This window comes from Struthio camelus, chromosome 2 (genome assembly GCF_040807025.1).
Source record: "Struthio camelus isolate bStrCam1 chromosome 2, bStrCam1.hap1, whole genome shotgun sequence".
Classification (NCBI taxonomy): Eukaryota; Metazoa; Chordata; class Aves; order Struthioniformes; family Struthionidae; genus Struthio; species Struthio camelus.
In genome coordinates this window covers 63,643,799-63,658,718 of record NC_090943.1, presented here as the reverse complement: position 1 = coordinate 63,658,718, position 14,920 = coordinate 63,643,799, and positions in this window count along the sequence as shown.

Genomic DNA, 14,920 nt, shown 5'->3' with positions numbered 1-14,920 from the left:
TGTTTGTTAATAGAATGCAACTACAAAAGTTATTTGTTATTTTTTGGATCTTGTTCAATTTTGTTTTCCATACAGTAGCACATTTTTGTGTTTATGGTTATATTTTATTGTAGCTACTTTGCCATCAGCGGAAGCATCATGTAAACAGTCTTGGAAGACTGAGGCTTTCTGTGCTCTTGACAGGGAGAAGCCTATTCAGTTGGTGAGGCAACAGTAGACAAAATGATACATGGTTAGGGGCATCTTGCTCATCAAATATTAAGGAAAGTGGACTGCCCTTCTGGGTAAAGGAGAGGGCCACATTTCAACATCTCAGCTTTAGCTGATGATTTCTAGTTCCATATTCTACACACCTACATAAATGTAACAATTGTCCAAATGAACTCATCACAAAATACTGTGTGAAAACCAGATGTTTCTGCTTGATTGAGAAGAGAAAAACTATTTCCTGCAAACATCACAGAGCACCGTTGGCAAAATTTACAAACCTTTGGCAATATGGCTGAAATTAAACAAAGCCTTAAGGACAATGTGTACGGTGGCATTGTACATTTATATTGTACACACAAGATTGTGACTACTCATGCTGAAATTGTGGAAGGTCCAAACAATTACTGTAACTGGAGCTCTGGAATGAATAGTACTTCTATACCGTCCTGGAGCAGGTACACAGCAAGGTAGGAGCATCCTTCCTATGTGTCTTCCTCGCAAGGTTAGGGAAGTGAGCAGTGTTAGTGCAGAAGAGGCACTGAACCTAGAAAACTAATGCCAATAATTTATGTATTATTTCTGGCAAAATGTCTCTAAAGTCATGTTTTGCTTGACTTAACTATTCCATTAACACAGTTTAGACCTTATTTTGCACAGTGCTTTCCCAGCTAATGGCAAATGGCAAATATGGCTCTGTGTAATATTCCTCACCCATGTTAATGTCTTTGTATTCAGCCTCGATACCATTAAGAAAATTGTAGCCCTTATATTCAGACCTTTTTCAAAGGTGAAAATTAAATAGTGACAGTGTACCACTGCTTTTCCAAGTACTGCATTAATGTCATTCTCTGAAACCTGACTAGCAGCCCCAGACAAGTGTCCAAAACCCACTGTACATAGTGCAATTAATCTCTTGTAAGTACTTTGTTATTAGTTTTATTACTCCCATGCCCGAGGGGGAATGGCTTCATGGGCTAGATTTCAGGCTGAAAATATGCTGTCTCTCTGGAAGCACAGGTTCCAGACTGCACGACCGACTCAGATCTTCAGCTGCCCGTGGTCAAGCAAAGGACTTTCACATACCTCACTCTGTGTCCAGGTAAGCACTAAAATGTAAAGGAGGGGTAGCTGTATATCTCCTAGGAGTGCTCATCTTTGACATTTACGCTGTATCTAAATTAGTGGTGCCTTGAAGAACAAAGTTGTCTTCAGGGTCAGTACAGGCAAGCTTCTGGAACAGCCCCACAAAAACTTGGATTTTTTTAAAATACCTGTTCAAAAAAACATAGTTTACTGGCCACAGTTACAGAAATGAAAAAGGGTGTGTTTTGTCAAGCCTTCAGGTCAACACACACCAAATCTGCAGGATGCACCGCGGTGCAAATGACCACCAGCCACAAGGACGTTGGCCCACAAGGCAGCACAAGGCCTCCTTCTCCTCGGACCAGGGGCAGGCTATAAATCATGAGTAGCTCCATTTAAGGCAAACGGCATCCAGTGGTGTAAATAAAAGATTAATCAAACCTGTTTAGGCTAAAAAGTCATATATTAAAAAAAAAAGGAGAGAGAGAAAGAAGGAAAAAGAGAAAAGGAAGGAAAAGTCCATGTTTCCATGAGGCAGTGCCTAAAATAAGATCTTTAAGTGCCAAAGGTCAGAGGAGGACCTTTGAAGCTTGCTGGGCCTATTCTGAATATACCTCCTGCGGATCTGGCTAATAACCTGACGGACATTGTTCTTTTCCCGGATTTACACTATTTATTGTATTCCTGGACGAGGGTTGTGCCTTGCTATAAACGTGGAAAAGTGGCTCAAAATTCAGCACCGCACCGGGGCAGTTTCGGGAAGGAAATTGTCCCTTTCTTGGCAGAAACGGCAAAGGGGAGCAAAATACGTTGTAAAGGGGGTAAGTCACGCGCTAGCTGATGTGGGGTACAGAGGTTATGGTATGTGGCTACGAATTACCTCAGTGGAGGTGGCACCAGGCCACCTCCCACCCGGCACCGGCCACGGCTGGGCCGCGGCGGGGGCTGCGCAACGGCCGAGCCCCGGGCAACGGCCGGGCCGCAACCGTCCCCCGCCGCCCTGCGGGGCCGTGGTGGCCGTGGCGGCGGCACCCCCCGCGGCTGGGCAGCGGTGCCTGCAGGCCAGGGGACGTGCAGGCCGGCCCCAGCGCCGGCGGCTGCCTCGCGGCCGAGGTCATCCTCACCTCGGGCTGACCCGGGCGGATGGCGCCGCTCCCAGCCACCTCCCGCGCGCGGGAGACGGGGACGAAACGGGGCGGCTGGGTCCGGCCCGGCCCGGCCTGGCGCCGGGGCTCGTGGGGGCGCGGAGGCAGGAAGGGCACAGCCGCTTCCCTCTGTGACTACTTTGGCGGAGGTGCTGCGCTTCGCCTTGCCGCTTAATGGCAGGGGGCTGCCGCCACGGGCCTCGCAACCGGCCGCGTCCGCGCTTTCCTTTACTGCTCATCTTCCCTGGTCGGGCAGCAGCAATCTGGAAACGCTGGTACCCGCTACCTAAGCGGAAAAGGTGCGGAAATAACTCTTTATGTGATAGCCAGCTTTTTAAATTACTGGATTTTTCTTCGGGGAATGTCTGGACGTGAGCAAATCATTTTGACATGAGCAAATGAAATGAAACAGCTAAAACATGATTTTTTTTTTTTTTTCCCCAAGTGGATCCTCACCAACAAAGTACATCAGTCTCCAGCCAAATAAGTCTAGGACTGAAAAGTTATAGTCTTTGGCTGCTTGTATAAAATGCTCATTCTTCCTCTCGCTCTTTCCACTTTCATATCATGTTTCTCAGCGTTACCAAAGCTTTTAATCCCCTGTCTTTTCTTAATCTCAATTTAAAGTTATTTTGTCGGGCACATTACAAAGGAAAGTTTTTTATTGCAAACAAATGAAGCAGCCTGACATGCTCTCTCCATAATAAGCATGTAGGAAACCCGGTGAGGTTCAAACTTTGGCCATCAGCGTGCAGCTGAGCACACAGTCCAGTCCGGCGCACGGCGGAGATCTCCCCCGGGGACACGCCAGGGCTGTAATGGCAGCACAGCTCTCCAGCCACGTTGTGGTGTCCTCAGTGGGGCCGAGGGGGACATATAAACCACGTGAGAACACAGCAAATCCGTCAGCATGTATCGATGTATAAGTAGAAAGAGAAAGTCACTCAGGCAGCTGAGCTCGGTGCTTGTCGCGACTCCTGAGGGCAGACAGCTTTACGGGTTCAGATTTAGGGCCCGTGGGTCCGGTGCCTGAAGGTGGCTGCTGAGTGGGTTCCCAGGACCGAGTAAGAGCAGGGCAGCCATACGTGACACATCTCCTCACTCTTCTTTTAGTTGTGGGCTCTTTGCAGCTCAGGGGAGTTTCTGTAGCTTTCTGTAGCATGCGGTTTGGATGTTTAGTAGCTCTCAGTAGACCTATCTTCCAAGTCCTGGTCCGACCTGCCCTTGAACCCGTGTAACTTTTGTGCACACAGAAGACTCAAAGTCTGTGTTTATGCTATTAAACTAAACAGAATCATTTCACATGTACAAGCCCCATCCTGTGGTGGTCAATACTGTTAAAATGTTAGTGTAATCTGTGGCACAGGCTTTGTCATTCCCCTAAACAAAGCCTGGGCAGTTTGAAGCATCAGCACCCAAAATGCTCACTAGTGTCCCTCCAGTCTGAGGCAGGAAGGGAGTTGTCCACTGGGACCATTACTGCACCTGTAATCACAACAAGGCTCTGTGGTTGCTTGGTGGAGACTTATTAGGCAGTTTGGATGTGGCTGCCCTGTTTTGGGGGTTAAGAGCGTTTAGCAGTGCAGATGTGAGCCTAGTCATACTAGTTAGTCCTAAGGCCAGAGAATGGTTCCTCACCGGTTTTATTTACTCGTGCACAAGCAGATAAGAGACTGGCACCATCGTTTGTACCACAGAAGTGGTGGTACAGAAAGCTTCTCTGGCCTTAGGGACTGGAGTAGGATTTTTAATTTCAGAAGAACATAGTCACTACAAGAGTCCTGGTGGCTTTCTTTTAGTGCAAGACGCAAGTTCTCTTGATTCTTTAAGGTAAATAAAAGTCGTTACTTAATCTCAGTAACAAGCCCTTCCTGTTAAGTAGTAAAATGAGATTGCCACTGGCTGTAGTGCAAGGAAGAAATGGGGTATCCCGCCTAGCCCTATCGGTCCTCCCTCTCTTCCGTCTTGCTTTCTGCTAAGTGCCTGAGCCTCCCCGGAGCCACGTCCCCTACAACTTCCCCGCTGCTGTGTTCTGTGCATTCCTTGATAACGGCATTACATAAGCAACAGTGGCTTCTTCTGCTGAGGAGGCATACTTAATTACTAAAATATGTCAGCCAACTTCAGACGTTGAGGTGGTGCGTGGAGACCGTTGTCTTTCCAGAAGAAAGAGGGACTGCAGCACCAGAGCCTGGGTGATAAAGGAAGGGTCCTGCAGGTCACTGGGATCCCTCAGCACAGGGCAGGTACAACATACAGCAGCAGCCCTGCTCTACTGCTGGGCCTTGTCTTTAACGCAAGATCGCATCTAGAGTGAGAAAAAAACTCACTGTATGCATTCAGTGTTTGTTCGGTGTTATGATATGCCAACAAAGATGCCAGTCAGATTTTCACTACATACATGTTTCTTAACTAAAATCTGAACCTTGTTGACCAGCAGCTCATTCCCCATATGGCTCCATGCTGCCATCAAATAATGTAACTTTATGCTTGTCAAAGCAAAACTCTGCAAACAGAAGTTAGCCTATGATACTGTGTTGGTGTAAGAAGACTATTTTTGTTTAAGAGAAAAATTTCGCACATTGTGGCTGACATCGTTTTGTTAGGAGATCCCCTGGTGTAGTCACAGCCATGCAGCTTTTGTCAGTTCAGGTTATGTCATTGACGGAGCTGGTGTAATTACGCTAGCAGAAAGACTCTTTCGGCTAGAATATACTGCAGGTGTGGTTTAGTGATACAGCTCCTCTGGCAGCAAAGCTAGTATATTAAGTTCCTACCCCCACCACCCCCGACAGCACAGTTTGCTCCTGCCTCAGCTGTGCCAGTGGAAGTGTTTGTAGACCACACCATAAATTGGATAGCTACTCTGATAGTGGTTAAGTACCTAAACAGTGTAATGCCCCCTATTTACTTGAGGCAGATCATTTCACTAATGCATTTTGCAGTGTGAACGAACAGTTGCATCTGTGCTTCTGAAGGGGTGACAAACTGCTCTGTAGGCACAGAAACAAATAACTAGATTTTGCTGTGGATGACATGCTTTGGCTTTGTCACTGAAGAAAACCTTTATGTAACTGTACTCGAAATCTGCATTAGAGGACTCAATCAAAACACACTGTATCACGGGCAAGCTCTTTAACTCTCTTCCTCCTGTTATATGTAGCATCTCTGTGGCAAGGACTGTCTCTTGTCTTAAGTTTGTACATCTAACCACACAACCAGGCCCTCATTCTAATTTAGAACTTCTGCTATTGTTATGGAAATAATAATGACAGCACTATTGCAACATTTTGTAACTAGGATTATAAGATTAGAGTGAATGAAAAGCTCTGTTTCTATGTCTTCATTTTTCTAAAATGGAGATCATAGCAGACTTCTGTGAAAAACAGTTCCTATACTTCAGATTGCAAATTGAGATTAAAAGAGATGAGATTCCAAATTTTGGTATAGGCATTACAAGAAAGTGGTGTATAAACGCAGCCCACAGAGTAAATTGTCTTTTCCGTACTATGTTTGAGGGCAGGAGTTGCCGGTGGCAGTGGCAGCAACAGTAGGACACAAGTAAGATAGATAAATTTGCAAATACCCATTTTGCCTATCCTATTTAAAAGAATCCATGGACAGAAGAATTGTGACACTTTCATCCTTACTACATCCATAACAAATTATTTGGCATAAATAATAAATGCTAGCTTTTTGCATTTTTTTTATTTGTGGGGTAATAGTTTCAAACATAGGTAAAAAGGAATACGAGCCGATTTCTGCACATACCTGCACATATAGGTAGAAGTCTAAATTTTTCTCTAAACAAAAAATGATTATCATTCTCTCCAGAAATGCCACTTGCAGTCATATCCAAAATCTAACAGCTATTATCAGATGCAAAATGCATGAAAAAAGAGTGGCATTAACAATTAAGAGTTCCTAAGTAATTCTGTATTTTGTCAGCTATTGATAAGTTTAAGCAACAGAGAGATTGTTTAAAATTGGATGTCACTTGGCCAACGCGTGGTGAAAGATCTTTATGCAACTTTGCTGTGATTTGTCCAGTCCCCTGAATAGACCCTTTGTTGGTCCCTAATCTAAAACCAGTAGCTCGCATGAATTTCCAAGTCGTGCAGATATGATTTGAAATCTTATCTAAATATTATTTCATATTTAGAACCCAAGATAGAAAGCTCAGTGTGCAACCGTGCTCTCATTTGCTTTCGCTGGACAAAGAGAAAAGAAAGAAGTAGAAAAGGGAAAGGTCCATCTTAGCCCTGGCCTTGCCAAATCTGATTTCCCCATAAAATCAAGATTTATGCACTGATGCTTTCTTATGGGTGATTTCAAAAAAATTTGATAGAAGATTAGAGGTCTCAAAGCCCCACAGGTTTCATGGAAAAAAAAAAAAAAGATGAAGTAGAAGAAAGTAAAATAAAAGCATTTTGACTGAAAGATATGTCATAATGTAAGCTTGTATCTTTTAGAACATCATAAAAACTTCATTCAGAAGAGAACCTTTAAAAATGTCCCAATCATAGACAAAACTGTATTAAGCGCTCACTTTCTTTCAGACATCAAAATCAGTCACTCTTGAATATCTGATTATTTCTATTTGGTCTGCAGAAGACCAGATGGATTTAGGGACTGGGATTTTTTGATTGTTTTGGGGCAGTGGGGGTTGTTTGGTGATTTTTACTTCCAAGGCCCATGAGAGTGAAAATACTTCTTTTGCTGTCTCAGTGTTTTACCTTCATTCCTAAAAAGAAACAGAAAAGTTAAGTTTGAAAGATTCTGTCCTTTCATTGGCATAAGTGGCCTTTATTCATTGTCCTCCAAAACCCGTGTGTAGAGCGTTTCCCCTAGCTGTCTCTGGTACTTCTGTGTTGCTTCCGTGGTGTTTGGCCTGTTTGCTTCTCTTTCGCACACACGTACAACCCTACTGCAGCAATGCCCAACCCCTGTGTTTGTGTTCAGCTCCCAGTGAAATCCCTCCACCCACACAGCCAAACATCTGATCAGCCATCCATGTGGCCTGTGTTTTGGGCGGTGGCTCCCTATTGCTTCAACAGTTTTGTTCAATAAAGAAGTTTAACTGCTTCGGACATGCACCCTTGTGAAGAGTAACTGCTGCACTCAGCAGCTTCAGGAGCATTTCATTCAGTGCTACAGTATTTTCCATTGCATGTAATACAAGGATTATTTGCTTTCCTATTCTTCAGCTTGTCTTTTATAGCAATGGAATTAAATAATATGCAAAGTTTAAACTAGCTCCCATATGCTTGGATTGAAGGACTATAAAACTCTCTTGATTCTGTGCTGAACTATGGCAGTGTATGAACAGTATTTACGGGATCTGATCTTTACTATTTAAATGTGTATATTATTTAGATGCCTATAATACAAAGTAGGCACAATTACCATAGCAATTGGTGTTACAGTATATTGTAATAGTGTGAAAGGTATGCACCATATGGAAATAATCATGTCTCCAAAAGACATAAAATACTGCCTTCATCTTACTACTGCTAGCATATTTTTAATGCACAGTTGAAAATCATGGTGCTGTTGCTTTTGAAAGTGCAAAATTCACAGTTTAACAAATGAATTCCAAATGTAGATTTCTTCTAAGAACTTTGTGTTTTTAGATCGTCTGTTATTGCCACATCTTGCAGATCCCACAACATAGGACAGCAGATGACTTAGTTCAAATCGTTCTTCATTGTTTTTAATATTTTTAACATCCCAAAGGGGGGGTGGGGGGTTATTTATATGTTTAATAATTTCCAGATTTTTGAGCTGCTAGTCCGTTCAGTTGTCTGGAAGAAAAAATCTGATGGCTATTATTCCTCTTTTTCTCTCAAAGGTGGTTTTGGACCTCTGATTGGATTAGTAAAGCAAAACTACTCATTTTTTTAAGGCATATTTGCACTTTTTTGTTATTTGTTTATATCAAATTGAGAATTACGATGGAGATAATTATGATCATTAAAAAGATATTTTTAAAAAACATCCCATTGAGTTCCTTCTTTCGATCGCACATACGTTACTGGGTATGGCTGTATTGCCTTCATTTTTCCCTGGCATATTTTACATGGTTATTTATGTCTATACTTAAGTGTCTATCCATATAGCTATTTCTGTCTTATATCGTTTTAGCCCTCTTTCAATTCCATTAGCATTACTAGTCCTTTACCATAAGCTGGAAGACTGACATCTGTATCAGAAATTTTACCTGATTCCGGTAGTCCAACTGATTTCAGTAGGACAGTGTGCCAAAGAAGCTGCTATTTAAGATGAGGCTAAAAAATTACCTGATTATTTAAGACTCCATTCCCATGAACAGCCAACAGTGAGTGTAGCTGTATGTAAAGTTAATGCTCTTCAGGAGCAGGAATACAAGAATGTCAACATAGGATACTCGTAATAATAAATATTTGCAGGATCAGGTCCTTAGATTAATATAGAGGTTGCCTAACTTAGAAAATTCGACCTGAACTCCCTTAACTGGCTTTAAATTAATCTAGTTTCATAAGAGCAAATTCTCAGCGTAGCCTGATATAAGACAATTCAGTCACTAAGCTGATTTAACTTAATACACTAAATAACAAAAACTAACACTGAAGAAGAAAAATATTGTAAAGTCATGGACTGCATTTAGATAAGCCGATTTTCTGTAGTGCTAAGCACATAAAGGAACAATGGAGATTCTGTGGGAGAGTGTATATTGAATGAAATTATGGCAGTATGAGTGAAAGTCTTAGGGAATGTTGGCATGTGATATCACCAGCAAGGATACAAAAGGCTTGAATTCATTGTTCTCATAATTTGTGGGGTTTGAGAAATCTTTATGCAGCCTTGTCTGTCAGTAGACCAAATTATCATTTGTATTAATTAATTAAAACGTGCAGCTATGGCTTATTGCTTTCAGAACCACTTTGGACATCTATTGTTTATTCAACTGACTGGTGATAAAATATGTCGTTGCAGATGTAGTCCATGGAAGAGAGAGACTGTAATTGTCATGCTGTTGTTTTCCTTAGTGAGATATTTGTGAACTAGAAGCAGTTTAAGGCGATTAATTAGATTGGTTAAAGAGAAAGCTATAATGAAAAGTAGACTTTGTAATGGGAGCATTAAAAAAGACAGCCCTTAATTATGGTCCCTGCCTGGAAAAATGAAAGCTCTTGCTAGGAAGTTTGACTGCGACTGGGCCCAGAAAGCTCAGGCAGCATCTGCATGAAAACACTTTTCTGGTAGACTGAAACAATTGTATGTAGTGCAAAGTGTGCGTTGTAGGGACATAGCTGTAGAAGCGATGCTATTTCTTGTCAATACAGCCCTTTCCATTTCCTCCCATGATAATGGAGTTATATGTAAGTATTTAATAATTGTACACATATATATGTCAGTAAAAATTGCATGTCATCATACTTCTGACCAATCTGGCTGAACTCAAAGATTTTTAGGGTAGAAATAGACTAAAGAAGAGACCATGGTGTAGAAGCCAATGAGGACAAGGGTGGCCTAATCTTTCTGCAAATCTGGGACAATTTTCTTGCTGGCATGGGGAGGAACTACTGGGCAGCGTGAGAAGTTTCATCAGATTCTATCAGTTTTCATCAATCATTTAGTAGTTTTATAAGGAAGATTCCTAGAAGAGCTGTACTTTGAATACCAACATATAATAGTAATACCTAGTATCCTTTAGATTTTTTTAGTTAATGAGGTGAGAGATGTATTCGTTCTCTTATCCCCCTTGCAAAGTGTTATTTTCCCAAATTTAATGTCCAGTGAGGGCCTCATTCTCTTTCCCCTCCTGCCAACTTGTCACCTTTCTGGCTCCATTCACTTCAGTGGAGTTGTTCTTCACTTTTAGCAATGTCACTGAAAGGAGAATAATACCAGTCCAAGCACAGAGTGAAACGGATTCCATAAATGAGGACTATCGTAGCGTGCCTTCTTAAAAGTAACTCCCTATCAGAGGTTATTTTCGACTAACACCAGCAGTGTTTCATTTGTAGAGCAATGCCCCACAGTGACTTCTCTTCAGAAATGCCAATAGGTGAGTGTCAAGCGCCCACAGTTTCAAATTACTTTTATATAATATTTAATAAAATACAGAGCACAATCCTTTTTATCTTAGAAATAACAGAAAATTCAAGGGACTGTGCTGTAAAGTCAGCTACCAATAAGGAGTCTACAAGTAATTTATTGCAATGCTAACTGATCAGGAGGTTGAAGCAATGAGTAAAAAAGCCTGTATATCTGCACATAAGTTGCATATATCTATCTAAAGTGTATAAACACGTCAGGGTTGTGTTTTGGAGAAGATTTAGCATATTGGACCTAGTATCTGTTACACCCATGGATCAAAGGGCCCATCATTAGTTCAGAGCCACGTGTAGAGGTTGGGGTATGCCCAGTGTGCACGAGGTGCAGTCGGGCTTCCAGATCAGTCCTGTGGAGGGGAATCCAGCTGGCATGCACCAAAACCCCTCTGCCAAATAAATCAGCGTCCTGAAAGCAAAGCTACTGGCGGGTTGCGTCAAAATCGCACTACTTTCTGAACCCAAATGCTAAATTATACGCAGCTTAATACAATATTCGTTCTTGTTCCACAAGATACTTCACATTACAAATATACAAGTCCCAGTCCTGATCATCAGGAACATTGCCAGTGATTTCAGCAGCAGGAATGGGATTATTTAGCCTGTTTTGTTCCGATGGTATCTGACTACGTAACAAGGAGATGTATGTATCTTTCCTTCACCAGTTATGACATTTATCCTTCTGGGAAACTACTGTTCACAGAAGGACCAGAACGTTTGTTTGTATGCTGTGATTTAACCTTCCAGTGTCTTCTAAGAACTGTCAGAGTTTGTGGCTCAGAGCCAAAACCAAGACATACAACACTCTTGTGAATTGCAGAGACAGGTTTTGTGCAAGGAGAACTCTGCTGAAATTTGGAGCCAGTCTATTTACAATCTTTTTTAAAACATTACAATAATTTTCTGACTAACCTTCAGGGAGATGGGACTTTGAAAAACAGAACAACAACAAGAAGGACAGCATGGGATACCAAGCATGCGTCATCGAATATATCATCTATTCCTGTTCTCTTTCTAGGTATAGCTTCCCAGACTGGAGAACATGGTTGTATTTCAAAAGAAAAAGTGTTTTTTCTGTTGTTTTTCTGGGAAATGCTTCCTCTCAGTCTGTAGCAAATCTGAGGATCCATTTCTGCCTTTTCCAACTCCAGAGACCAAATTCATGCACAAAGCTATACTCTACCTAAAGAGCCTAACTAATGGCTGCTGAAGGGCTGCTAAGGGATTATCTCTGATGGGTTCAGGGTCAGATCATTCATAGTGATATTTACTGCACTATACCATTCTTCTGTTAGCACAAGATGCCCCACTGTTGTGGAGCTATTCAGATTTTCCAGAAAGCATAAAGCTTAGCCATGCTTTGATTTTATTATTCCTGTTCTGCATTGGGAAAAAGCTGAAATGTTCACTGTTGGCGTATCTTCAGTTAAGAAAGCATCTACCAAACAAATCTTGCTTGTGAAAAAAGGTGATGAAGCACCTCTGATCCGTAAGAGCTTCTCTTTATTTTGAAATATCTACAGAAATCCTTTACCAGTATGACGAGCTTATTTTTCCTACATGAAGGTATAATTCTTCTATTGTTCCCTGATTTTGTTCCTTTATATCCTGTGTGTGGTCCTTTACTACTGTTGTTGCATATCATTATAAAGAAAACCAGTTTTAGATTTAAAACCTAACAAACAGGCCTATTAGGCATACATTGAGCAATAAGCACTGTGAAGTGCTTAATACAGCTTCTAAATCTGTAAATTATTTTTTTTATGGAAAGTATGCCTTGCATCTGCTAAGAGAACCACACTGTTTTGATGTCCTCTTAAAAATATGAGCCTACATAAAAAAAAAGGGCTATTAATTTGGAATTCACATTTGAGACTCTTTAAAAGGGATCTGCTGATGGGAAATTACTTATCATTTGGTCTCTGTCAGCGTTCTCATGCTAAGCATCAAAATGATTTAATTAACAGATACTAAAAATTGCTTATTGCTTGTAAAAAGGAATATATGAACACTGTGGTCTTCCAAAAGATGAAAAGCTTAATCAAACAAATGCAAATGTGTAAGTGAACAGAGGTAGAGTGTGAAAAGATGGTAATTAATATGACTGGTTTTTTTCCTGATATTATTTGCATACATGAGTTACTGGTAACAATTACGTGTATAATAATCAGTCATTATAAGATAGTAACTTATCACTTCTGTCATTAGCAGCCAGAGAGTTGGGACAGATGACAGTAAGCATTCACACTGACCTGGAACCTGCCTAGCATGACCATGGAGGAAGGGATTGTAAATCTATATATATGAGAGCATGGAGGCCTTGGGTATCCCATTGCTGTCCAGTGTTGGATTAAGATTCACAGTCTGGTGTCCAAGATAAAGCAAAACAACAACAAAAAAAAAGAGTTGCCAAGAGAGAGTATGAATTTTGCCAATTTATAAACAAAAGTTCAGCAGTTAAGGGATGGATGATAGAGGTGTCATTCTCAGCCAGAGAAGGTTCAAACTTGTTAGATTAAAACAATACACTTACTTACTTAGAGCCATCTGTCTTCTTTTATGCACACACTGACCCAGCAAACTTCAGGCTTTTGGTAAGGGGAAACTTCTCATCGGAACTCACAGCATAAGCTTTTAGCTCAGAAGACAGAAGATTTTAAAATTTTGTATTTGTTTTGCTACATTCTGGAAAGCTTTTAGAAGTTCTTGTGACTTATTTGGAAGCCTGTACTGCAAAAGGTAAGTTCAGGCATCTAGGTTTTCAGGCAAATGCATTAAAATTACTGCCTTTTGTTCTTTAATATATATAAATATAGAAGATACTGTATAGAAATAAAGGGATATTGCTATATGGTAACATAGTGACATGAGGGGATGGGATTGGTGAATTGAGAAGAGAATTACCTCATGCTAAAAATGTTTATTAGACTCTTACAAATTTCCTTATATTCTCTGTCATCTAACCCTGATTGTATGTGAGCACACATTAACGCATAACTGATATGTTCATGACCCCTTATTTACAGAATGATCTAACATTTAATGTGTTCATTCAAAATCAAATACACATGAAGAAGGTCAGCTCTCCAAACACTCTGTCCTCAGCTGCAGTCTCTTTCCAGTAATCCAAAATCACTTATCTTTCCACTTCCACATCCCACAGGGATTTTAAAACAGCATCTGATTTTTTTTTTTTGACTTGTGAACAGAAGTTCATGTGTGTCAGTAAATCTGGCTCCCGCAGACCGTACGCTCTGTGAAGCAGCGCATTTCTCCTGTTATCTCTTGTGACACCTGCATTTTGGGAGTTACGCAATACCCAGACTGCTGGCTGGGGTGTGGGTGTGGAGAACGTCTGGCCGAGAAGCAACCTCTGCTGTTCTTACGAAGAAGTCGAAAGAGCTAGATTTTTTTCTCCCTTTTCTCCTCCCTCCAGTCTCCCTGTTCTCATAAATTCTGTAAAATTTGCTGTCATGGCATGCTCACTCGTAGTGAGTACAAACAGAGGTGGACACCTCTCACCACCACTCTATAAGTGTATGTGTGAAGCAGGCACAGTGCGTCCCCCTTCTCCTTACACTACAGTGGGAGGGGCTGAGCATCAGTACTACTTTCAATTCTTTGAAAAAGAACTTACCAGCTATCTTCCCTTTTTCTGTTATGTTTAGCAAAGCGTCTCGATGAGTAAATGAAAGTGTTTGGTAACTCTTCCTGTAATACTGCCAATGTATGCCCTTTCATTACTGCCTCCCGTAGCAAAGAAAGGGGTAAATCCTGAAAAGTCTTTGCTTATGTGTAAAATATCTTAATTTAGTGGGATTCCAAACAGAAGATTGGTTATTTCTCCCAATTGGTTATGCTCAGTTTCCCAATTTCATCTGTTTTCAAATTCGACTCTCATTACTTAGATTAATATCTTCAGACAAGCAGCATAGGGTGGCATTTGTGAGGAATCTAATATAGTTTCCTACTTGGTAAGCCTGCACGCTTGGCTTCAGAGCAGGGAGCTGCAAAATGCTTGGCATGGTCATGTATATCCCTGAACCTGTAGCAATTTCGCAGGAAATTTTCATTAAAACCAAATATTTGCAGGCAGGTGACAAATAGTTTTGAATGACATGTTAATCCTTGCCCTTGTGAAAACAATGGTCTAGAAAGTATCATGTATATTAATACTGAAGGTATTTTGGCAACACATTTGCAAATCCCCACTAACCGTGGGTACCCAGTCTGAAACTCCTTGCACATTGATTTTCAGTGGTTTATAATACCTACTATATGAACTGACTTCATTGCAAATACAAGTATTCTTCCTCTCAAAAATAAGACCATATTGTGGAAATCCTAGTTTCTGCTGATTTCAGAAGTTTAGCATGTACATAACTC